At 45.9% G+C, this 22716-nt stretch overlaps 6 non-coding genes across 6 annotated transcripts; all 6 read right to left on the bottom strand.

Moving 5' to 3' along the window:
• Positions 1-91: 91 nt before the first annotated feature.
• trnav-aac (transfer RNA valine (anticodon AAC)) lies at positions 92-164 on the bottom strand. The gene has a single exon. It is a non-coding gene; the product is annotated as a tRNA-Val (tRNA).
• Positions 165-2314: 2150 nt separating this feature from the next.
• Positions 2315-2387, bottom strand: trnav-cac (transfer RNA valine (anticodon CAC)). Its single transcript has one exon. It is a non-coding gene; the product is annotated as a tRNA-Val (tRNA).
• A 5590-nt stretch (positions 2388-7977) lies between these two features.
• On the bottom strand, positions 7978-8050 carry trnar-acg (transfer RNA arginine (anticodon ACG)). Its single transcript has one exon. It is a non-coding gene; the product is annotated as a tRNA-Arg (tRNA).
• Positions 8051-11635: 3585 nt separating this feature from the next.
• Positions 11636-11708, bottom strand: trnav-uac (transfer RNA valine (anticodon UAC)). The gene has a single exon. It is a non-coding gene; the product is annotated as a tRNA-Val (tRNA).
• A 2151-nt stretch (positions 11709-13859) lies between these two features.
• On the bottom strand, positions 13860-13932 carry trnav-aac (transfer RNA valine (anticodon AAC)). Its single transcript has one exon. It is a non-coding gene; the product is annotated as a tRNA-Val (tRNA).
• Positions 13933-19546: 5614 nt separating this feature from the next.
• On the bottom strand, positions 19547-19619 carry trnar-acg (transfer RNA arginine (anticodon ACG)). The gene has a single exon. It is a non-coding gene; the product is annotated as a tRNA-Arg (tRNA).
• Positions 19620-22716: the final 3097 nt, after the last annotated feature.

Genomic DNA, 22716 nt, shown 5'->3' with positions numbered 1-22716 from the left:
CGGGTGCATGCATTTTGCTATTCCTCGTTGATGAAGACCAGTTACGAGATTGCGGCAACAGTCAGCAACAGACTAAACTGGAAGTACGAGATGTTTCTGCCCCGTTTCGAGCCAGGGACCTTTCGCGTGTTAGGCGAATGTGATAACCACTACACTACAGAAACAGCTGGCAGTCAACGGCCGTGTACAATGTGCAACCTCACTGTGTTGCTGCAGATTCGCATGGTGAGGCTGAGAGGCTAGGCCAGTTATTACAAGACGACTGCTGTTTCTTTCAAAAACAGATGTTTCAACATATAAAACCACGAGATGTAGAAATTAGATCGAACTTAACATGATCTGCGTTAACTTCACAGGGACGTGACCCATCTAATCCACAGAGCCAAAGTGGAGAATTGAACTGACTGGAGAGTTGCATCTTAACGCTGACCTTCCGGACCTCGGCCTCCTGAAATGTTCCAAAGAAGCTCAACAAACACTCGAGGAACAGCAGCGCATCTTTCCACTGGGCTCAATACAGCTTTCACACTCATAGTGTGTGCAACAGTCTCACACTGTAAATGCTGCCCCCATTCTGTGTGTCCTTCCATCGCAGATTTGGGTTTGAATCTTGTTTCCACTTCTTCTTTGTATCCGGGCGGTAGTTGTTGAGAGCTGGCACAGACACAGCGGCTGGAATGGCCTCATACTGTGGTGTAATTATTCTCTCATTCGATGCTCACCTCACTCTGTGGCCAGGGAACCCTAGGCCTTTTCTCATTTAATCTCTCCTGACTTGCACCCTGTCAGAGCGCTTTCCTGTTGTTCTGTTTGCTCCCACCAGGATTTCACTTGGTTAAAACGTCCGACATTTCTAACCCGTCCCGGTTTTAATGAAAGGTGATGGTGAAAGACAAGCTTTGTTGTCCTGTCGACAAATTCCGCCTGACTCGCTGAGTTGTTCCAGTATTTTCCGCAGATGTTAGATCGACTTTCGATGGCAATAACAGCGTGCTTCTGTTACTTTCCCGGGGCTCGTTGGTCTAGGGGTATGACATTCACTTGCCTCTATTGACCAATTCCAGTTGATTCAGGCAGCCCTCTGTATGTTTCATTTTATTCAGTTCAACAACATCAGACTGTGTAATCTCTCTTCTCCCTCCACCATCTGTTTATTTCCATCAAGTTATTTTCATTCCTTCCATTGGTATGTTTTACCCTCAGCATTGCCCCCCTCCCCCAGCCCATACCATCCTACTTGAGCAACCCTGTCGCCAATTGTTCGCTGACACACTGCTTACTTTGTTCTGCTATTAACACATTCTGATCTCTTGAGGCGCCACTATCAGCAACTTTGTTAGCCTTGATTAGCCTCATTTACATTCCCTTTTTCTTTCTGTCCGAGACATTGTCGTCATTTTCCACCTATTGCTGACTACTCTATCGAGGCCCAATAGGGCAGGCCAACCCCGCCCCATCCACATTTGTCTGAATCTGACCCCATTTCCAGTTCTCCAGCTTTGACAAAGAGTCACCCAGGCCCGGAACGACCGCTGCCATCTCGCTCCACAGAGGCCGTCAGTCCTGCTGAGATTGTCCAGTATGTTCTGTTTTTGTTTCAGAATGAAGCATCCGCAGTAAGTTGCATTTGTCGTTCATTTAGACATGTTTGAGATGGTGAATAAGTAGGTTTATCTGCATTTGTAAATGCATGAAATTCTGTTGTGGATGAACTAGCTCCGCATATCCAAAATAAGAAGGTCCTTTTCTTCTCATTGCCTGTCGAAAATTCAGTGCTTGTGACTTAATGTGGAATTTATTTTAGTGGCTCATGAGAGACTAATCCTCATAATCCTCGAACATACGAGATGGGGAACACAAGTACTTTGTGCAAACATTCCTCACACAACATGAGAAGCACTTGATGTTTCTACCCGGTATGGCCCCGGGGACCTTTCGCATGTTAGGGGAATGTGCTAACCACTACACTACAGAAACCGCTGGCGGTGCAGTAATCAATGGACTTGTGCAATGTTCAACCTCACTGTGTTGCTGCAGATTTTCATGCTTCGTCTAAGAGGCCATGTCACTTATTACAAGATGACTACCGTTTCTTTAAAACCGATGTCTCAACTTATAAAACAATCAGGAATCGAACTTTACCGACCTGAAGGTAAGTTATGTTTTGCTTGAAGTGGAAGTTAAATTGAGAATGCAGGGCTTTCGTAAATAACCACAACCAGACGGGTGCATGCATTTTGCTATTCCTCGTTGATGAAGACCAGTTACGAGATTGCGGCAATAGTCAGCAACAGACTAAACTGGAAGTACGAGATGTTTCTGCCCGGTTTCGAACCGGGGACCTTTCGCGTGTGAGGCGAATGTGATAACCACTACACTACAGAAACAGCTGGCAATCAACAGACGTGTACAATGTGCAACGTCACTGTGTTGCTGCAGATTCGCATGGTGAGGCTGAGAGGCTAGGCCAGTTATTACAAGACGACTGCTGTTTCTTTCAAAAACAGATGTTTCAACATATAAAACCACGAGATGTAGAAATTAGATCGAACTTAACATGATCTGCGTTAACTTCACAGGGACGTGACCCATCTAATCCACAGAGCCAAAGTGGAGAATTGAGCTGACTGGAGAGTTGCATCTTAACGCTGACCTTCCGGACCTCGGCCTCCTGAAATGTTCCAAAGAAGCTCAACAAACACTCGAGGAACAGCAGCGCATCTTTCCACTGGGCTCAATACAGCTTTCACACTCATAGTGTGTGCAACAGTCTCACACTGTAAATGCTGCCCCCATTCTGTGTGTCCTTCCATCGCAGATTTGGGTTTGAATCTTGTTTCCACTTCTTCTTTGTATCCGGGCGGTAGTTGTTGAGAGCTGGCACAGACACAGCGGCTGGAATGGCCTCATACTGTGGTGTAATTATTCTCTCATTCGATGCTCACCTCACTCTGTGGCCAGGGAACCCTAGGCCTTTTCTCATTTAATCTCTCCTGACTTGCACCCTGTCAGAGCGCTTTCCTGTTGTTCTGTTTGCTCCCACCAGGATTTGACTTGGTTAAAACGTCCGACATTTCTAACCCGTCCCGGTTTTAATGAAAGGTGATGGTGAAAGACAAGCTTTGTTGTCCTGTCGACAAATTCCGCCTGACTCGCTGAGTTGTTGCAGTATTTTCCGCAGCTGTTAGATCGACTTTCGATGGCAATAACAGCGTGCTTCTGTTACTTTCCCGGGGCTCGTTGGTCTCGGGGTATGACATTCACTTACCTCTATTGACTTATTCCAGTAGATTCAGGCAGCTCTCTGTATGTTTCATTTTATTCAGTTCAACAACATCAGACTGTGTAATCTCTCTTCTCCCTCCACCATCTGTTTATTTCCATCAAGTTATTTTCATTCCTTCCATTGGCATGTTTTACCATCAGCATTGCCCCCCTCCCCCCAGCCCATACCATCCTACTTGAGCAATCTGATCCCTGTCGCCAATTGTTCGCTGACACACTGCTTACTTTGTTCTGCTATTAACACATTCTGATCTCTTGAGGCGCCACTATCAGCACCTTTGTTAGCCTTGATTAGCCTCATTTACATTCCCTTCTTCTTTCTGTCCGAGACATTTTCGTCATTTTCCACCTATTGCTGACCACTCTATCGAGGCCCAATAGGGCAGGCCAACCCCGCCCCATCCACATTTGTCTGAATCTGACCCCATTTCCAGTTCTCCAGCTTTGACAAAGAGTCACCCAGGCCCGGAACGACCGCTGCCATCTCGCTCCACAGAGGCCGTCAGTCCTGCTGAGATTGTCCAGTATGTTCTGTTTTTGTTTCAGAATGAAGCATCCGCAGTAAGTTGCATTTGTCGTTCATTTAGACATGTTTGAGATGGTGAATAAGTAGGTTTATCTGCATTTGTAAATGCATGAAATTCTGTTGTGGATGAACTAGCTCCGCATATCCAAAATAAGAAGGTCCTTTTCTTCTCATTGCCTGTCGAAAATTCAGTGCTTGTGACTTAATGTGGAATTTATTTTGGTGGCTCATGAGAGACTAATCCTCATAATCCTCGAACATACGAGATGGGGGAACACAAGTACTTTGTGCAAACATTCCTCACACAACATGAGAAGCACTTGATGTTTCTACCCGGTATGGCCCCGGGGACCTTTCGCATGTTAGGGGAATGTGGTAACCACTACACTACAGAAACCGCTGGCGGTGCAGTAATCAATGGACTTGTGCAATGTTCAACCTCACTGTGTTGCTGCAGCTTCTCATGGTTCGTCTGAGAGGCCATGTCACTTATTACAAGAAGACAGCCGTTTCTTTAAAACCGATGTCTCAACTTATAAAACAATCAGGAATCGAACTTTACAGACCTGAAGATAATTTATGTTTTGCTTCAAGTGGAAGTCAAATTGAGAAGGCAGGGCTTTCGAAAATAACCACAACCATACGGGTGCATGCATTTTGCTATTCCTCGTTGATGAAGACCAGTTACGAGATTGCGGCAATAGTCAGCAACAGACTAAACTGGAAATACGAGATGTTTCTGCCCGGTTTCGAACTTTTCGCGTGTTAGGCGAATGTGATAACCACTACACTACAGAAACAGCTGGCAATCAACGGACGTGTACAATGTGCAACCTCACTGTGTTGCTGCAGATTCGCATGGTGAGGCTGAGAGGCGAGGCCACTTATTACAAGACGACTGCTGTTTCTTTCAAAAACAGATGTTTCAACATATAAAACCACGAGATGTAGAAATTAGATCGAACTTAACATGATCTGCGTTAACTTCACAGGGACGTGACCCATCTAATCCACAGAGCCAAAGTGGAGAATTGAACTGACTGGAGAGCTGCATCTTAACGCTGACATTCCGGACCTCGGCCTCCTGAAATGTTCCAAAGAAGCTCAACAAACACTCGAGGAACAGCAGCGCATCTTTCCACTGGGCTCAATACAGCTTTCACACTCATGGTGTGTGCAACCGTCTCACACTGTAAATGCTGCCCCCATTCTGTGTGGACTACCATCGCAGATTTGGGTTTGAATCTTGTTTCCACTTCGTCTTTGTATCCGGGCGGTAGTTGCTGAGAGCTGGCACAGACACAGCGGCTGGAATGGCCTCATACTGTGGTGTAATTATTCTCTCATTCGATGCTCACCTCACTCTGTGGCCAGGGAACCCTAGGCCTTTTCTCATTTAATCTCTCCTGACTTGCACCCTGTCAGAGCGCTTTCCTGTTATTCTGTTTGCTCCCACCGGGATTTGACTTGGTTAAAACGTCCGACATTTCTAACCCGTCCCGGTTTTAATGAAAAGTGATGGTGAAAGACGAGCTGTGTTGTCCTGTCGACAAATCCCGCCTGACTCGCTGAGTTGTTCCAGTATCTTCCGCAGATGTTGGATCAACGTTCGATGGCTATAACAGCGTGCTTCTATGATATCACTGGGGCTCGTTGGTCTAGGGGTATGATTCTCGCTTTGGGTGTCGTGGTTTCGAAACTTGCGGGAGGTCCCGGGTTCAAATCACGAACGAGCCCTTTGATAAGGTTTTCTGTTGGTCAGGCGATATGTTTTCTTCATTTCTTTGCGGCTCATTCGGCCGGATTCATTCACATTGGGTTTGCTTTGAGAAGCTGAGCTCACACGGCAGGGAACCAATAGGTTCGCGAGACAATCGGGACATTGTCTAAAAGCTTGTCTATGTGTGGACATTCACTTACCTCTATTGACTTATTCCAGTAGATTCAGGCAGCTCTCTGTATGTTTCATTTTATTCAGTTCAACAACATCAGACTGTGTAATCTCTCTTCTCCCTCCACTATCTGTTTATTTCCATCAAGTTATTTTCATTCCTTCCATTGGCATGTTTTACCCTTAGCATTGCCCCCCCTCCCCCCAGCCCATACCATCCTACTTGAGCAATCTGATCCCTGTCGCCAATTGTTCGCTGACACACTGCTTACTTTGTTCTGCTATTAACACATTCTGATCTCTTGAGGCGCCACTATCAGCACCTTTGTTAGCGTTGATTAGCCTCATTTACATTCCCTTTTTCTTTCTGTCCGAGACATTTTCGTCATTTTCCACCTATTGCTGACCACTCTATCGAGGCCCAATAGGGCACGCCAAGCCCGCCCCATCCACATTTGTCTGAATCTCACCCCATTTCCTGTTCTCCAGCTTTGACAAAGAGTCACCCAGACCCGGACCGACCGCTGCCATCTCGCTCCACAGAGGCTGTCAGTCCTGCTGAGATTGTCCAGTATGTTCTGTTTTTGTTTCAGAATGAAGCATCCGCAGTAAGTTGCATTTGTCGTTCATTTAGACATGTTTGAGATGGTGAATAAGTATGTTTATCTGCATTTGTAAATGCATGAAATTCTGTTGTGGGTGAACTAGCTCCGAATATCCAAAATAGGAAGGTCCTTTTCTTCTCATTGCCTGTCGAAAATTCAGTGCTTGTGACTTAATGTGGAATTTACTTTAGTGGCTCATGAGAGACTAAACCTCATAATCCTCGAACATACGAGATGGGGGAACAAAAGTACTTTGTGCAAACATTCCTCATACAACATGAGAAGTACTTGATGTTTCTACCCGGTATGGCCCCGGGGACCTTTCGCATGTTAGGGTAATGTGGTAACCACTACACTACAGAAACCGCTGGCGGTGCAGTAATCAATGGACTTGTGCAATGTTCAACCTCACTGTGTTGCTGCAGCTTCTCATGGTTCGTCTGAGAGGCCATGTCACTTATGACAAGAAGACAGCCGTTTCTTTAAAACCGATGTCTCAACTTATAAAACAATCAGGAATCGAACTTTACAGACCTGAAGATAAGTTATGCTTGAAGTGGAAGTTAAATTGAGAAGGCAGGGCTTTCGAAAATAACCACACCCATACGGGTGCATGCATTTTGCTATTCCTCGTTGATGAAGACCAGTTACGAGATTGCGGCAATAGTCAGCAACAGACTAAACTGGAAGTACGAGATGTTTCTGCTCGGTTTCGAACTTTTCGCGTGTAAGGCGAATGTGATAACCACTAAACTGCAGAAACAGCTGGCAATCAACGGACGTGTACAATGTGCAACCTCACTGTGTTGCTGCAGATTCGCATGGTGAGGCTGAGAGGCTAGGCCACTTATTACAAGACGACTGCTGTTTCTTTCAAAAACAGATGTTTCAACATATAAAACCACGAGATGTAGAAATTAGATCGAACTTAACATGATCTGCCTCAACTTCACAGGGACGTGACCCATCTAATCCACAGAGCCAAAGTGGAGAATTGAACTGACTGGAGAGCTGCATCTTAACGCTGACCTCCCGGACCTCGGCCTCCTGAAATGTTCCAAAGAAGCTCAACAAACACTCGAGGAACAGCAGCGCATCTTTCCACTGGGCTCAATACAGCTTTCACACTCATAGTGTGTGCAACAGTCTCACACTGTAAATGCTGCCCCCATTCTGTGTGTACTTCCATCGCAGATTTGGGTTTGAATCTTGTTTCCACTTCTTCTTTGTATCCGGGCGGTAGTTGTTGAGAGCTGGCACAGACACAGCGGCTGGAATGGCCTCATACTGTGGTGTAATTATTCTCTCATTCGATTCTCACCTCACTCTGTGGCCAGGGAACCCTTGGCCTTTTCTCATTTAATCTCTCCTGGCTTGCACCCTGTCAGAGCGCTTTCCTGTTGTTCTGTTTGCTCCCACCAGGATTTGACTTGGTTAAAACGTCCGACATTTCTAACCCGCCCCGGTTTTAATGAAAGATGATGGTGAAAGACGAGCATTGTTGTCCTGTCGACAAATCCCGCCTGACTCGCTGAGTTGTTCCAGTATCTTCCGCAGATGTCGGATCAACTTTCGATACGAGAATTGAAGACGTTCTGCTCACTTTGCTCTGCATCAAGAATCAGCTGTCCCACCCAGTGAGTTAAAGCGCACGCCAAAAGTTCGAATTCCGAGCCAGCCAGGAGTCGAACCTGGAATCTCCTGATTCGTAGTCAGATGCGTTATCCATGGCGCCACTGGCCCAGCCGGGTGCATGCATTTTGCTGTTCCTTGTTGAGCCTCTGTGGCGCATTCGGCGGGATTCATTCACATTGGGTTTCCTTTGAGAAGCTGAGCTCACACAGCAGGGAACCAATACGTTCCCGAGACAATCAAGACATTTTCTAAAAGCTTGTCTATGTGTGATATTCACTTACTTCTATTGACTTATTCCAGTAGATTCAGGCAGCTCTCTGTATGTTTCATTTTATTCAGTTCAACAACATCATACTGTGTAACCTCTCTTCCCCCTCCACCATCTGCTTCTTCCCCCTCCACCATCTGTATCCATCATCTTATTTTAATTCCTTGCATTGATATGTTTTACCCTCAGCATTACCCCCCTCCCCCAGCCCATACCATCCTACTTGAGCAATCTGATCCCTGTCGCCAATTGTTCGCTGACACACTGCTTACTTTCTGCGATTAACACATTCTGATCTCTTGAGGCGCCACTATCAGCCCCTTGATTAGCCTCATTTACATTCCCTTTTTCTTTCTGTCCGAGACATTTTCGTCATTTTCCACCTATTGCTGACCACTCTATCGAGGCCCAATAGGGCACGCCAACCCCGCCCCATCCACATTAGTCTGAATCTGACCCCATTTCCAGTTCTCCAGCTTTGACAAAGAGTCACCCAGGCCCGGAACGACCGCTGCCATCTCGCTCCACAGAGGCTGTCAGTCCTGCTGCGATTGTCCAGTATGTTCTGTTTTTGTTTCAGAATGAAGCATCCGCAGTAAGTTGCATTTGTCGTTCATTTAGACATGTTTGAGATGGTGAATAAGTATGTTTATCTGCATTTGTAAATGCATGAAATTCTGTTGTGGATGAACTAGCTCCGAATATCCAAAATAAGAAGGTCATTTTCTTCTCATTGCCTGTCGAAAATTCAGTGCTTGTGACTTAATGTGGAATTTATTTTAGTGGCTCATGAGAGACTAATCCTCATAATCCTCGAACATACGAGATGGGGGAACAAAAGTACTTTGTGCAAACATTACTCACACAACATGAGAAGCACTTGATGTTTCTACCCGGTATGGCCTCGGGGACCTTTCGCATGTTAGGGGAATGTGCTAACCACTACACTACAGAAACCGCTGGCGGTGCAGTAATCAATGGACTTGTGCAATGTTTCTTTAAAACCGATGTCTCAACTTATTAAACAATCAGGAATCGAACTTTACAGACCTGAAGATAAGTTATGCTTGAAGTGGAAGTTAAATTGAGAAGTCAGGGCTTTCGAAAATAACCACAACCATACGGGTGCATGCATTTTGCTATTCCTCGTTGATGAAGACCAGTTACGAGTTTGCGGAAATAGTCAGCAACAGACTAAACTGGAAGTACGAGATGTTTCTGCTCGGTTTCGAACTTTTCGCGTGTTAGGCGAATGTGATAACCACTACACTACAGAAACAGCTGGCAATCAACGGACGTGTACAATGTGCAATCTCACTGTGTTGTTGCAGATTCGCATGGTGAGGCTGAGAGGCGAGGCCACTTATTACAAGACGACTGCTGTTTCTTTCAAAAACAGATGTTTCAACATATAAAACCACGAGATGTAGAAATTAGATCGAACTTAACATGATCTGCGTTCACTTCACAGGGACGTGACCCATCTAATCCACAGAGCCAAAGTGGAGAATTGAACTGACTGGAGAGCTGCATCTTAACGCTGACCTCCCGGACCTCGGCCTCCTGAAATGTTCCAAAGAAGCTCAACAAACACTCGAGGAACAGCAGCGCATCTTTCCACTGGGCTCAATACAGCTTTCACACTCATAGTGTGTGCAACAGTCTCACACTGTAAATGCTGCCCCCATTCTGTGTGTACTTCCATCGCAGATTTGGGTTTGAATCTTGTTTCCACTTCTTCTTTGTATCCGGGCGGTAGTTGTTGAGAGCTGGCACAGACACAGCGGCTGGAATGGCCTCATACTGTGGTGTAATTATTCTCTCATTCGATGCTCACCTCACTCTGTGGCCAGGGAACCCTAGGCCTTTTCTCATTTAATCTCTCCTGACTTGCACCCTGTCAGAGCGCTTTCCTGTTGTTCTGTTTGCTCCCACCAGGATTTGACTTGGTTAAAACGTCCGACATTTCTAACCCGTCCCGGTTTTAATGAAAGGTGATGGTGAAAGACAAGCTTTGTTGTCCTGTCGACAAATTCCGCCTGACTCGCTGAGTTGTTCCAGTATTTTCCGCAGATGTTAGATCGACTTTCGATGGCAATAACAGCGTGCTTCATTTACTTTCCCGGGGCTCGTTGGTCGAGGGGTATGACATTCACTTACCTCTGTTGACTAATTCCAGTTGATTCAGGCAGCCCTCTGTATGTTTCATATTATTCAGTTCAACAACATCAGACTGTGTAATCTCTCTTCTACCTCCACCATCTGTTTATTTCCATCAAGTTATTTTCATTCCTTCCATTGGTATGTTTTACCCTCAGCATTGCCCCCCTCCCCCCAGCCCATACCATCCTACTTGAGCAACCCTGTCGCCAATTGTTCGCTGACACACTGCTTACTTTGTTCTGCTATTAACACATTCTGATCTCTTGAGGCGCCACTATCAGCACCTTTGTTAGCCTTGATTAGCCTCATTTACATTCCCTTTTTCTTTCTGTCCGAGACATTTTCGTCATTTTCCACCTATTGCTGACCACCCTATCGAGGCCCAATAGGGCACGCCAACCCGCCCCATCCACATTAGTCTGAATCTGACCCCATTTCCAGTTCTCCAGCTTTGACAAAGAGGCACCCAGACCCGGCACGACCGCTGCCATCTCGCTCCACAGAGGCCGTCAGTCCTACTGAGATTGTCCAGTATGTTCTGTTTTTGTTTCAGAATGAAGCATCCGCAGTAAGTTGCATTTGTCGTTCATTTAGACATGTTTGAGATGGTGAATAAGTATGTTTCTCTGCATTTGTAAATGCATGAAATTCTGTTGTGGATGAACTAGCTCCGAATATCCAAAATAGGAAGGTCCTTTTCTTCTAATTGCCTGTCGAAAATTCAGTGCTTGTGACTTAATGTGGAATTTATTTTAGTGGCTCATGAGAGTCTAAACCTCATAATCCTCGAACATACGAGATGGGGGAACAAAAGTACTTTGTGCAAACATTCCTCACACAACATGAGAAGCACTTGATGTTTCTACCTGGTATGGCCCCGGGGACCTTTCGCATGTTAGGGGAATGTGCGAACCACTACACTACAGAAACCGCTGGCGGTGCAGTAATCAATGGACTTGTGCAATGTTCAACCGCACTGTGTTGCTGCAGCTTCTCATGGTTCGTCTGAGAGGCCATGTCACTTATTACAAGAAGACAGCCGTTTCTTTAAAACCGATGTCTCAACTTATAAAACAATCAGGAATCGAACTTTACAGACCTGAAGATAAGTTATGCTTGAAGTGGAAGTTAAATTGAGAAGGCAGGGCTTTCGAAAAAAACCACAACCATCCGGGTGCATGCATTTTGCTATTCCTCGGTGATGAACACCAGTTACGAGATTGCGGCAACAGTCAGCAACAGACGAAACTGGAAATACGAGATGTTTCTGCCCGGTTTCGAACCGGTGACCTTTCGCGTGTAAGGCGAACGTGATAACCACTACACTACAGAAACAGCTGGCAATCAACGGACGTGTACAATGTGCAACCTCACTGTGTTGCTGCAGATTCGCATGGTGAGGCTGAGAGGCCAGGCCACTTATTACAAGACGACTGCTGTTTCTTTCAAAAACAGATGTTTCAACATATAAAACCACGAGATGTAGAAATTAGATCGAACTTAACATGATCTGCGTTAACTTCACAGGGACGTGACCCATCTAATCCACAGAGCCAAAGTGGAGAATTGAACTGACTGGAGAGCTGCATCTTAACGCTGACCTCCCGGACCTCGGCCTCCTGAAATGTTCCAAAGAAGCTCAACAAACACTCGAGGAACAGCAGCGCATCTTTCCACTGGGCTCAATACAGCTTTCACACTCATAGTGTGTGCAACCGTCTCACACTGTAAATGCTGCCCCCATTCTGTGTGGACGACCATCGCAGATTTGGGTTTGAATCTTGTTTCCACTTCGTCTTTGAATCCGGGCGGTAGTTGCTGAGAGCTGGCACAGACACAGCGGCTGGAATGGCCTCATACTGTGGTGTAATTATTCTCTCATTCGATGATCACCTCACTCTGTGGCCAGGGAGCCCTAGGCCTTTTCTCATTTAATCTCTCCTGACTTGCACCCTGTCAGAGCGCTTTCCTGTTGTTCTGTTTGCTCCCACCAGGATTTGACTTGGTTAAAACGTCCGACATTTCTAACCCGTCCCGGTTTTAATGAAAGGTGATGGTGAAAGACAAGCTTTGTTGTCCTGTCGACAAATTCCGCCTGACTCGCTGAGTTGTTCCAGTATTTTCCGCAGATGTTAGATCGACTTTCGATGGCAATAACAGCGTGCTTCTGTTACTTTCCCGGGGCTCGTTGGTCTAGGGGTATGACATTCACTTACCTCTATTGACTAATTCCAGTTGATTCAGGCAGCCCTCTGTATGTTTCATTTTATTCAGTTCAACAGCATCAGACTGTGTAATCTCTCTTCTCCCTCCACCATCTGTTTATTTCCATCAAGTTATTTTCATTCCTTCCATTGGTATGTTTTACCCTCAGCATTGCGCCCCTCCACCCAGCCCATACCATCCTACTTGAGCAACCCTGTCGCCAATTGTTCGCTGACACACTGCTTACTTTGTTCTGCTATTAACACATTCTGATCTCTTGAGGCGCCACTATCAGCAACTTTGTTAGCCTTGATTAGCCTCATTTACATTCCCTTTTTCTTTCTGTCCGAGACATTTTCGTCATTTTCCACCTATTGCTGACCACTCTATCGAGGCCCAATAGGGCACGCCAACCCCGCCCCATCCACATTTGTCTGAATCTGACCCCATTTCCAGTTCCCCAGCTTTGACAAAGAGTCACCCAGGCCCGGAACGACCGCTGCCATCTCGCTCCACAGAGGCCGTCAGTCCTGCTGAGATTGTCCAGTATGTTCTGTTTTTGTTTCAGAATGAAGCATCCGCAGTAAGTTGCATTTGTCGTTCATTTAGACATGTTTGAGATGGTGAATAAGTAGGTTTATCTGCATTAGTAAATGCATGAAATTCTGTTGTGGATGAACTAGCTCCGCATATCCAAAATAAGAAGGTCCTTTTCTTCTCATTGCCTGTCGAAAATTCAGTGCTTGTGACTTAATGTGGAATTTATTTTAGTGGCTCATGAGAGACTAATCCTCATAATCCTCGAACATACGAGATGGGGAACACAAGTACTTTGTGCAAACATTCCTCACACAACATGAGAAGCACTTGATGTTTCTACCCGGTATGGCCCCGGGGACCTTTCGCATGTTAGGGGAATGTGCTAACCACTACACTACAGAAACCGCTGGCGGTGCAGTAATCAATGGACTTGTGCAATGTTCAACCTCACTGTGTTGCTGCAGATTCTCATGGTTCGTCTGAGAGGCCATGTCACTTATTACAAGAAGACAGCCGTTTCTTTAAAACCGATGTCTCAACTTATAAAACAATCAGGAATCGAACTTTACAGACCTGAAGATAAGTTATGTTTTGCTTGAAGTGGAAGTTAAATTGAGAATGCAGGGCTTTCGTAAATAACCACAACCAGACGGGTGCATGCATTTTGCTATTCCTCGTTGATGAAGACCAGTTACGAGATTGCGGCAATAGTCAGCAACAGACTAAACTGGAAATACGAGATGTTTCTGCCCGGTTGCGAACCGGGGACCTTTCGCGTGTTAGGCGAATGTGATAACCACTACACTACAGAAACAGCTGGCAATCAACGGACGTGTACAATGTGCAACCTCACTGTGTTGCTGCAGATTCGCATGGTGAGGCTGAGAGGCGAGGCCACATATTACAAGACGACTGCTGTTTCTTTCAAAAACAGATGTTTCAACATATAAAACCACGAGATGTAGAAATTAGATCGAACTTAACATGATCTGCGTTAACTTCACAGGGACGTGACCCATCTAATCCACAGAGCCAAAGTGGAGAATTGAACTGACTGGAGAGCTGCATCTTAACGCTGACCTTCCGGACCTCGGCCTCCTGAAATGTTCCAAAGAAGCTCAACAAACACTCGAGGAACAGCAGCGCATCTTTCCACTGGGCTCAATACAGCTTTCACACTCATAGTGTGTGCAACCGTCTCACACTGTAAATGCTGCCCCCATTCTGTGTGGACTACCATCGCAGATTTGGGTTTGAATCTTGTTTCCACTTCGTCTTTGTATCCGGGCGGTAGTTGCTGAGAGCTGGCACAGACACAGCGGCTGGAATGGCCTCATACTGTGGTGTAATTATTCTCTCATTCGATGCTCACCTCACTCTGTGGCCAGGGAACCCTTTTCTCATTTAATCTCTCCTGACTTGCACCCTGTCAGAGCGCTTTCCTGTTATTCTGTTTGCTCCCACCGGGATTTGACTTGGTTAAAACGTCCGACATTTCTAACCCGTCCCGGTTTTAATGAAAAGTGATGGTGAAAGACGAGCTGTGTTGTCCTGTCGACAAATCCCGCCTGACTCGCTGAGTTGTTCCAGTATCTTCCGCAGATGTCGGATCAACTTTCGATACGAGAATTGAAGACGTTCTGCTCACTTTGCTCTGCATCAAGAATCAGCTGTCCCACCCAGTGAGTTAAAGCGCACGCCAAAAGTTCGAATTCCGAGCCAGCCAGGAGTCGAACCTGGAATCTCCTGATTCGTAGTCAGACGCGTTATCCATTGCGACGCAGGCCCAGCCGGGTGCATGCATTTTGCTATTCCTTGTTGAGCCTCTGTGGCGCATTCGGCGGGATTCATTCACATTGGGTTTCCTTTGAGAAGCTGAGCTCACACAGCAGGGAACCAATACGTTCCCGAGACAATCAAGACATTTTCTAAAAGCTTGTCTATGTGTGGATATTCACTTACTTCTATTGACTTATTCCAGTAGATTCAGGCAGATCTCTGTATGTTTCATTTTATTCAGTTCAACAACATCAGACTGTGTAGCCTCTCTTCCCCCTCCACCATCTGCTTCTTCCCCCTCCACCATCTGTATCCATCATCTTATTTTAATTCCTTGCATTGATATGTTTTACCCTCAGCATTGCCCCCCTCCCCCAGCCCATACCATCCAACTTGAGCAATCTGATCCCTGTCGCCAATTGTTCGCTGACACACTGCTTACTTTCTGCGATTAACACATTCTGATCTCTTGAGGCGCCACTATCAGCACCTTGATTAGCCTCATTTACATTCCCTTTTTCTTTCTGTCCGAGACATTTTCGTCATTTTCCACCTATTGCTGACCACTCTATCGAGGCCCAATAGGGCACGCCAACCCCGCCCCATCCACATTAGTCTGAATCTGACCCCATTTCCAGTTCTCCAGCTTTGACAAAGAGTCACCCAGGCCCGGAACGACCGCTGCCATCTCGCTCCACAGAGGCTGTCAGTCCTGCTGAGATCGTCCAGTATGTTCTGTTTTTGTTTCAGAATGAAGCATCCGCAGTAAGTTGCATTTGTCGTTCATTTAGACATGTTTGAGATGGTGAATAAGTATGTTTATCTGCATTTGTAAATGCATGAAATTCTGTTGTGGATGAACTAGCTCCGAATATCCAAAATAAGAAGGTCATTTTCTTCTCATTGCCTGTCGAAAATTCAGTGCTTGTGACTTAATGTGGAATTTATTTTAGTGGCTCATGAGAGACTAATCCTCATAAACCTCGAACATACGAGATGGGGGAACAAAAGTACTTTGTGCGAACATTACTCACACAACATGAGAAGCACTTGATGTTTCTACCCGGTATGGCCTCGGGGACTTTTCGCATGTTAGGGGAATGTGCTAACCACTACACGACAGAAACCGCTGGCGGTGCAGTAATCAATGGACTTGTGCAATGTTCAACCTCACTGTGTTGCTGCAGATTCTCATGGTTCGTCTGAGAGGCCATGTCACTTATTACAAGAAGACAGCCGTTTCTTTAAAACCGATGTCTCAACTTATAAAACAATCAGGAATCGAACTTTACAGACCTGAAGATAAGTTATGCTTGAAGTGGAAGTTAAATTGAGAAGGCAGGGCTTTCGAAAATAACCACAACCATACGGGTGCATGCATTTTGCTATTCCTCGTTGATGAAGACCAGTTACGAGATTGCGGCAATAGTCAGCAACAGACTAAACTGGAAGTACGAGATGTTTCTGCCCGGTTTCGAACTTTTCGCGTGTTAGGCGAATGTGATAACCACTACACTACAGAAACAGCTGGCAATCAACGGACGTGTACAATGTGCAACCTCACTGTGTTGCTGCAGATTCGCATGGTGAGGCTGAGAGGCCAGGCCACTTATTACAAGACGACTGCTGTTTCTTTCAAAAACAGATGTTTCAACATATAAAACCACGAGATGTAGAAATTAGATCGAACTTAACATGATCTGCGTTAACTTCACAGGGACGTGACCAATCTAATCCACAGAGCCAAAGTGGAGAATTGAACTGACTGGAGAGCTGCATCTTAACGCTGACCTCCCGGACCTAGGCCTCCTGAAATGTTCCAAAGAAGCTCAACAAACACTCGAGGAACAGCAGCGCATCTTTCCACTGGGCTCAATACAGCTTGCACACTCATAGTGTCGGCAACAGTCTCACACTGTAAATGCTGCCCCCATTCTGTGTGTCCTTCCATCGCAGATTTGGGTTTTAATCTTGTTTCCACTTCTTCTTTGTATCCGGGCGGTAGTTGTTGAGAGCTGGCACAGACACAGCGGCTGGAATGGCCTCATACTGTGGTGTAATTATTCTCTCATTCGATGCTCACCTCACTCTGTGGCCAGGGAAACCTAGGCTTTTTCTCATTTAATCTCTCCTGACTTGCACCCTGTCAGAGCGCTTTCCTGTTGTTCTGTTTGCTCCCACCAGGATTTGACTTGGTTAAAACGTCCGACATTTCTAACCCGTCCCGGTTTTAATGAAAGGTGATGGTGAAAGACAAGCTTTGTTGTCCTGTCGACAAATTCCGCCTGACTCGCTGAGTTGTTCCAGTATTTTCCGCAGATGTTAGATCGACTTTCGATGGCAATAACAGCGTGCTTCTGTTACTTTCCCGGGGCTCGTTGGTCTAGGGGTATGACATTCACTTACCTCTATTGACTAATTCCAGTTGATTCAGGCAGCCCTCTGTATGTTTCATTTTATTCAGTTCAACAGCATCAGACTGTGTAATCTCTCTTCTCCCTCCACCATCTGTTTATTTCCATCAAGTTATTTTCATTCCTTCCATTGGTATGTTTTACCCTCAGCATTGCCCCCCTCCCCCCAGCCCATACCATCCTACTTGAGCAACCCTGTCGCCAATTGTTCGCTGACACACTGCTTACTTTGTTCTGCTATTAACACATTCTGATCTCTTGAGGCGCCACTATCAGCAACTTTGTTAGCCTTGATTAGCCTCATTTACATTCCCTTTTTCTTTCTGTCCGAGACATTTTCGTCATTTTCCACCTATTGCTGACCACTCGATCGAGGCCCAATAGGGCACGCCAACCCCGCCCCATCCACATTTGTCTGAATCTGACCCCATTTCCAGTTCCCCAGCTTTGACAAAGAGTCACCCAGGCCCGAAACGACCGCTGCCATCTCGCTCCACAGAGGCCGTCAGTCCAGCTGAGATTGTCCAGTATGTTCTGTTTTTGTTTCAGAATGAAGCATCCGCAGTAAGTTGCATTTGTCGTTCATTTAGACATGTTTGAGATGGTGAATAAGTAGGTTTATCTGCATTAGTAAATGCATGAAATTCTGTTGTGGATGAACTAGCTCCGCATATCCAAAATAAGAAGGTCCTTTTCTTCTCATTGCCTGTCGAAAATTCAGTGCTTGTGACTTAATGTGGAATTTATTTTAGTGGCTCATGAGAGACTAATCCTCATAATCCTCGAACATACGAGATGGGGAACACAAGTACTTTGTGCAAACATTCCTCACACAACATGAGAAGCACTTGATGTTTCTACCCGGTATGGCCCCGGGGACCTTTCGCATGTTAGAGGAATGTGCTAACCACTACACTACAGAAACCGCTGGCGGTGCAGTAATCAATGGACTTGTGCAATGTTCAACCTCACTGTGTTGCTGCAGATTCTCATGGTTCGTCTGAGAGGCCATGTCACTTATTACAAGAAGACAGCCGTTTCTTTAAAACCGATGTCTCAACTTATAAAACAATCAGGAATCGAACTTTACAGACCTGAAGATAAGTTATGTTTTGCTTGAAGTGGAAGTTAAATTGAGAATGCAGGGCTTTCGTAAATAACCACAACCAGACGGTTGCATGCATTTTGCTATTCCTCGCTGATGAAGACCAGTTACGAGATTGCGGCAATAGTCAGCAACAGACTAAACTGGAAATACGAGATGTTTCTGCCCGGTTTCGAACTTTTCGCGTGTTAGGCGAATGTGATAACCACTACACTACAGAAACAGCTGGCAATCAACGGACGTGTACAATGTGCAACCTCACTGTGTTGCTGCAGATTCGCATGGTGAGGCTGAGAGGCGAGGCCACTTATTACAAGACGACTGCTGTTTCTTTCAAAAACAGATGTTTCAACATATAAAACCACGAGATGTAGAAATTAGATCGAACTTAACATGATCTGCGTTAACTTCACAGGGACGTGACCCATCTAATCCACAGAGCCAAAGTGGAGAATTGAACTGACTGGAGAGCTGCATCTTAACGCTGACATTCCGGACCTCGGCCTCCTGAAATGTTCCAAAGAAGCTCAACAAACACTCGAGGAACAGCAGCGCATCTTTCCACTGGGCTCAATACAGCTTTCACACTCATGGTGTGTGCAACCGTCTCACACTGTAAATGCTGCCCCCATTCTGTGTGGACTACCATCGCAGATTTGGGTTTGAATCTTGTTTCCACTTCGTCTTTGTATCCGGGCGGTAGTTGCTGAGAGCTGGCACAGACACAGCGGCTGGAATGGCCTCATACTGTGGTGTAATTATTCTCTCATTCGATGCTCACCTCACTCTGTGGCCAGGGAACCCTAGGCCTTTTCTCATTTAATCTCTCCTGACTTGCACCCTGTCAGAGCGCTTTCCTGTTATTCTGTTTGCTCCCACCGGGATTTGACTTGGTTAAAACGTCCGACATTTCTAACCCGTCCCGGTTTTAATGAAAAGTGATGGTGAAAGACGAGCTGTGTTGTCCTGTCGACAAATCCCGCCTGACTCGCTGAGTTGTTCCAGTATCTTCCGCAGATGTCGGATCAACTTTCGATACGAGAATTGAAGACGTTCTGCTCACTTTGCTCTGCATCAAGAATCAGCTGTCCCACCCAGTGAGTTAAAGCGCACGGCAAAAGTTCGAAATCCGAGCCAGCCAGGAGTCGAACCTGGAATCTCCTGATTCGTAGTCAGACGCGTTATCCATTGCGCCACTGGCCCAGCCGGGTGCATGCATTTTGCTATTCCTTGTTGAGCCTCTGTGGCGCATTCGGCGGGATTCATTCACATTGGGTTTCCTTTGAGAAGCTGAGCTCACACAGCAGGGAACCAATACGTTCCCGAGACAATCAAGACATTTTCTAAAAGCTTGTCTATGTGTGGATATTCACTTACTTCTATTGACTTATTCCAGTAGATTCAGGCAGCTCTCTGTATGTTTCATTTTATTCAGTTCAACAACATCAGACTGTGTAACCTCTCTTCCCCCTCCACCATCTGCTTCTTCCCCCTCCACCATCTGTATCCATCATCTTATTTTAATTCCTTGCATTGATATGTTTTACCCTCAGCATTGCCCCCCTCCCCCAGCCCATACCATCCTACTTGAGCAATCTGATCCCTGTCGCCAATTGTTCGCTGACACACTGCTTACTTTCTGCGATTAACACATTCTGATCTCTTGAGGCGCCACTATCAGCACCTTGATTAGCCTCATTTACATTCCCTTTTTCTTTCTGTCCGAGACATTTTCGTCATTTTCCACCTATTGCTGACCACTCTATCGAGGCCCAATAGGGCACGCCAACCCCGCCCCATCCACATTTGTCTGAATCTGACCCCATTTCCAGTTCCCCAGCTTTGACAAAGAGTCACCCAGGCCCGGAACGACCGCTGCCATCTCTCTCCACAGAGGCCGTCAGTCCTGCTGAGATTGTCCAGTATGTTCTGTTTTTGTTTCAGAATGAAGCATCCGCAGTAAGTTGCATTTGTCGTTCATTTAGACATGTTTGAGATGGTGAATAAGTAGGTTTATCTGCATTTGTAAATGCATGAAATTCTGTTGTGGATGAACTAGCTCCGCATATCCAAAATAAGAAGGTCCTTTTCTTCTCATTGCCTGTCGAAAATTCAGTGCTTGTGACTTAATGTGGAATTTATTTTAGTGGCTCATGAGAGACTAATCCTCATAATCCTCGAACATACGAGATGGGGAACACAAGTACTTTGTGCAAACATTCCTCACACAACATGAGAAGCACTTGATGTTTCTACCCGGTATGGCCCCGGGGACCTTTCGCATGTTAGGGGAATGTGCTAACCACTACACTACAGAAACCGCTGGCGGTGCAGTAATCAATGGACTTGTGCAATGTTCAACCTCACTGTGTGCCTGCAGATTCTCATGGTTCGTCTGAGAGGCCATGTCACTTATTACAAGAAGACAGCCGTTTCTTTAAAACCGATGTCTCAACTTATAAAACAATCAGGAATCGAACTTTACAGACCTGAAGATAAGTTATGCTTGAAGTGGAAGTTAAATTGAGAAGGCAGGGCTTTCGAAAATAACGACAACCATACGGGTGCATGCATTTTGCTATTCCTCGTTGATGAAGACCAGTTACGAGATTGCGGCAATAGTCAGCAACAGACTAAACTGGCAGTACGAGATGTTTCTGCCCGGTTTCGAACTTTTCGCGTGTTAGGCGAATGTGATAACCACTACACTACAGAAACAGCTGGCAATCAACGGACGTGTACAATGTGCAACCTCACTGTGTTGCTGCAGATTCGCATGGTGAGGCTGAGAGGCCAGGCCACTTATTACAAGACGCCTGCTGTTTCTTTCAAAAACAGATGTTTCAACATATAAAACCACGAGATGTAGAAATTAGATCGAACTTAACATGACCTGCGTTAACTTCACAGGGACGTGACCCATCTAATCCACAGAGCCAAAGTGGAGAATTGAACTGACTGGAGAGCTGCATCTTAACGCTGACCTCCCGGACCTCGCCCTCCTGAAATGTTCCAAAGAAGCTCAACAAACACTCGAGGAACAGCAGCGCATCTTTCCACTGGGCTCAATACAGCTTTCACACTCATAGTGTGTGCAACAGTCTCACACTGTAAATGCTGCCCCCATTCTGTGTGGACTACCATCGCAGATTTGGGTTTGAATCTTGTTTCCACTTCGTCTTTGTATCCGGGCGGTAGTTGCTGAGAGCTGGCACAGACACAGCGGCTGGAATGGCCTCATACTGTGGTGTAATTATTCTCTCATTCGATGATCACCTCACTCTGTGGCCAGGGAACCCTAGGCCTTTTCTCATTTAATCTCTCCTGACTTGCACCCTGTCAGAGCGCTTTCCTGTTGTTCTGTTTGCTCCCACCAGGATTTGACTTGGTTAAAACGTCCGACATTTCTAACCCGTCCCGGTTTTAATGAAAGGTGATGGTGAAAGACAAGCTTTGTTGTCCTGTCGACAAATTCCGCCTGATTCGCTGAGTTGTTCCAGTATTTTCCGCAGATGTTAGATCGACTTTCGATGGCAATAACAGCGTGCTTCTGTTACTTTCCCGGGGCTCGTTGGTCTAGGGGTATGACAGTCACTTACCTCTATTGACTAATTCCAGTTGATTCAGGCAGCCCTCTGTATGTTTCATTTTATTCAGTTCAACAGCATCAGACTGTGTAATCTCTCTTCTCCCTCCACCATCTGTTTATTTCCATCAAGTTATTTTCATTCCTTCCATTGGTATGTTTTACCCTCAGCATTGCCCCCCTCCCCCCAGCCCATACCATCCTACTTGAGCAACCCTGTCGCCAATTGTTCGCTGACACACTGCTTACTTTGTTCTGCTATTAACACATTCTGATCTCTTGAGGCGCCACTATCAGCAACTTTGTTAGCCTTGATTAGCCTCATTTACATTCCCTTTTTCTTTCTGTCCGAGACATTTTGGTCATTTTCCACCTATTGCTGACCACTCTATCGAGGCCCAATAGGGCACGCCAACCCCGCCCCATCCACATTTGTCTGAATCTGACCCCATTTCCAGTTCCCCAGCTTTGACAAAGAGTCACCCAGGCCCGGAACGACCGCTGCCATCTCGCTCCACAGAGGCCGTCAGTCCTGCTGAGATTGTCCAGTATGTTCTGTTTTTGTTTCAGAATGAAGCATCCGCAGTAAGTTGCATTTGTCGTTCATTTAGACATGTTTGAGATGGTGAATAAGTAGGTTTATCTGCATTAGTAAATGCATGAAATTCTGTTGTGGATGAACTAGCTCCGCATATCCAAAATAAGAAGGTCCTT

This window comes from Scyliorhinus torazame, chromosome 5 (genome assembly GCF_047496885.1).
Source record: "Scyliorhinus torazame isolate Kashiwa2021f chromosome 5, sScyTor2.1, whole genome shotgun sequence".
In the NCBI taxonomy this organism is placed as follows: Eukaryota; Metazoa; Chordata; class Chondrichthyes; order Carcharhiniformes; family Scyliorhinidae; genus Scyliorhinus; species Scyliorhinus torazame.
Note: the sequence above shows the minus strand (reverse complement) of the source record. Positions and strands in the feature narration are given on the sequence as shown.